The 2,755-nt window shown below is 45.9% G+C and overlaps 1 pseudogene; it reads left to right on the top strand.

Moving 5' to 3' along the window:
* The first annotated feature begins 1,216 nt into the window (after positions 1 to 1,216).
* On the top strand, positions 1,217 to 1,567 carry LOC110596299 (annotated as a pseudogene).
* Positions 1,568 to 2,755: the final 1,188 nt, after the last annotated feature.

Genomic DNA, 2,755 nt, shown 5'->3' with positions numbered 1-2,755 from the left:
TTGACTTATTATTTAGGTTGAGGATATTACACATCACAAAAATAATAGCCAAAAACCCATAAACGGCATGAAAATATATCACTTGAGACAAACTTCCGAGAGAGATCCACCAAATTCAAATTAGCACACACCCAATTTGAAGAATGTGAGTTATTAGGAACAAAATGGGACTTCACTGAGAATTTTCATCCGTTTCGCATTTCTAATTTATGAGTAGAGTGATTCTTTCCTTTTTTCCTCAGAAACCTCCAACACCTGTGGACGACTTATACACCTTGAGGGACCATGGACCACACTTGAGGGAAATTCTATAGCCATCAAGTCTGCTGTATGAATCATGAAATGGTGGGTGGGGAGGTGTCCTGAAACCCCGGTCTCTGACCACTTACCACTGGGAGTTTGTGTTCTTGGTCAAGTGACATGCTAAGTGCAGAGGGCATTGATAGACACATAAGGGGGCGTCCAAGAGCAATCGAGGACAGTGTAATAACCAGAAATCTGGGCAGCTCAGTTTGGGGGTGACTTGTGGAAACATGGAGGGTCTGGAGGGACCCAGCTCATGGAGTTCCCTGATTAGATGCTCTGGCTCTAGCAGGGCCCCATCACATGCAAGAGGCTATCTTGCGTATATGTATAATCCTCCAATTCAGAAGAACTTTCTCCAAAGCCTTGGACATCTGCATTGTGATTCTCCTACTGGAGTGTCAAAGTCTTTTTTTGGTACCACAAATACCTCTAATTTTGTAGGATCTGCAAGTCTTCAGGTCCACCTGCAGGGACCTTGCATCACACCTGGAGCTGTTGCAGGGCTCTTTCCTGCTCTGGACTTCATCAAATTTGACAGCCTTCCATGTCACCTATGAGCATACTCCCAAGTGGAGAACATGTCTTCTCCAGGGTCCACAGAAGCCTAGCAGCTGTGCTGTGCTTTCTTATTCATGCTGCAATGTTTGCTCCCTTTCTTTGGCGATTTCTAGGCTTACAACAGATCACCGAACCCCCAAAGATTTCACTGATGTTATAAGCCCCTAAATCTTTGTAGGGTTTTTTCCTTCCAACACCTAGAATGCGTGTGTCTTACCAAAGCTTTTGCTACTTTTTGCTCTTCTGGTCTGATTAACATGATGACATCAAAAGAATAGATCATTTACTCTCTCCCCGGCCATCTTGGCAGCTGCTCTTGGTTGGGGGCTCGTCCTGCACCCAAGGCAGGAAGATGATGACCGCAAAGAAGACGAAAAAGTCACTGAGTCGATCAACTCGAGGCTCTAATTAGTTATGAAAAGCGGAAAGTACGTGCTGGGGAACAAGCAGACTCTGAAGATGATCAGACATGGCAAAGCGAAATTGGTCGGTCATCCTCGCCAACAACTGTCCGGTTTTGAGGAAATCCAAAATGTAATATGATGCTATGTTGGCCAAAACTGGTGTTCATCAATAGAGTGGCAATAATATTGAACTGGGCACATCATGTGGAAAATACTACAGAGTATGCATACTGGCTCTCATTGATCCAGGTGATTCTGATATCATTCGAAACACTCCAGAACAGACTGGTGAAAAGTAAGCCATGCAAAATTGTCCTTTAGTAAAACGTGGCAGAGCTTGTTTTGTTTTGTTTTGTTTTAAAAAGAATAGTTCAATGTGCTATTGTGCAGAATATCCAAATGACCCAGACCCTGTCAGATCATGTTAGTGGGGGAGCAGAGTTAATATACTCTAGGGCAGGACCTGAAGTGTATACTGCTGCCCAAGATCAGTAACCTCATACTGTCTGTGCACCTGAGCGTATGTTAATCTGCTTTAGCAAAGATACCACATCTGGCACAGTAGCTGCAATTGGAGTTGTTGCTTGGTTGCTTTTCAGTAGTTCACTGTCGTTCTAGAAGCTCCCTGGTGAGCTGCTGGTCTTACTAATATGTTCCTTCTAGCAGACCACTTCTCTGAACTTTTTGATCCCATCTTCTGTTTGCTATGACAGCTCTAGTGTTTCCACTTTTTTTAAAACAGGGTCTCACTCTGTTGTCCAGGTTGGAGTGCAGTGGCACAATCATAGCTCACTACAGCCTCAGCCTCCTGGACTCAAGCCATCTTCCTGCTTCAGCCTCCCAAGTAGCTAGGACTACAGACACAAGCCATCGTGCCTGTTTTGTTTTGTTTTGTTTTGTTTAATAAAATAGAGATGAGGGTCTCACTGTATTGCCCAGGTTGGTCTCAAACTCCTAGCCTCAAGCACTCCTCCCACTCGGCCTCCCAAAGTGCTGAGATTACAGGTGTGAGCCACCATGCCTGGCCTTATACTTAATTTTGAGTAAAGCTGACCAGTGAGTGGGTGATCCGTTCCAAAGTCCTATGATAGAGTCTGCTTATTTAGGCCATTCCTGGCACTAACTTTCTCAGGTCATGTGTCCAGGAGACAGACTCAGAGATGGAGAGTTCTAGGCAGGAGTTTAGGGTGTGAAGGAAGTAGGATCTGGCAGAGGTAGACATTGAACTCCAGGCATTCACAGTCAAGGCCTCAGCTGCCCCACGAGGAGCTCTGGAGCTGAGACAGCCCTTCAGAGTTGTACCCTCACAACGGCCAGTCATAGGATGACAGTCCCCGAGGAGGGAGCATGACCCTGGCAAAGTGACTACCTGTGGCTGGGAGAGACACCTGGGGAGGGATAGTGAGGTTGCCTCCAGTATCACTATCAGCTGGGAGAAGTAGTTGCCTCCGTTCTACAGGTGTACCTGGGTGGCAAACCAAAGGGTG

This window comes from Carlito syrichta, unplaced genomic scaffold (genome assembly GCF_000164805.1).
Source record: "Carlito syrichta isolate Samal-C Ts95f unplaced genomic scaffold, Tarsius_syrichta-2.0.1 Scaffold308195, whole genome shotgun sequence".
Taxonomy (NCBI): domain Eukaryota; kingdom Metazoa; phylum Chordata; class Mammalia; order Primates; family Tarsiidae; genus Carlito; species Carlito syrichta.
The sequence above is the reverse complement of the archived record's forward strand: the minus strand, read 5'-3'. Positions and strand labels throughout refer to the sequence as shown.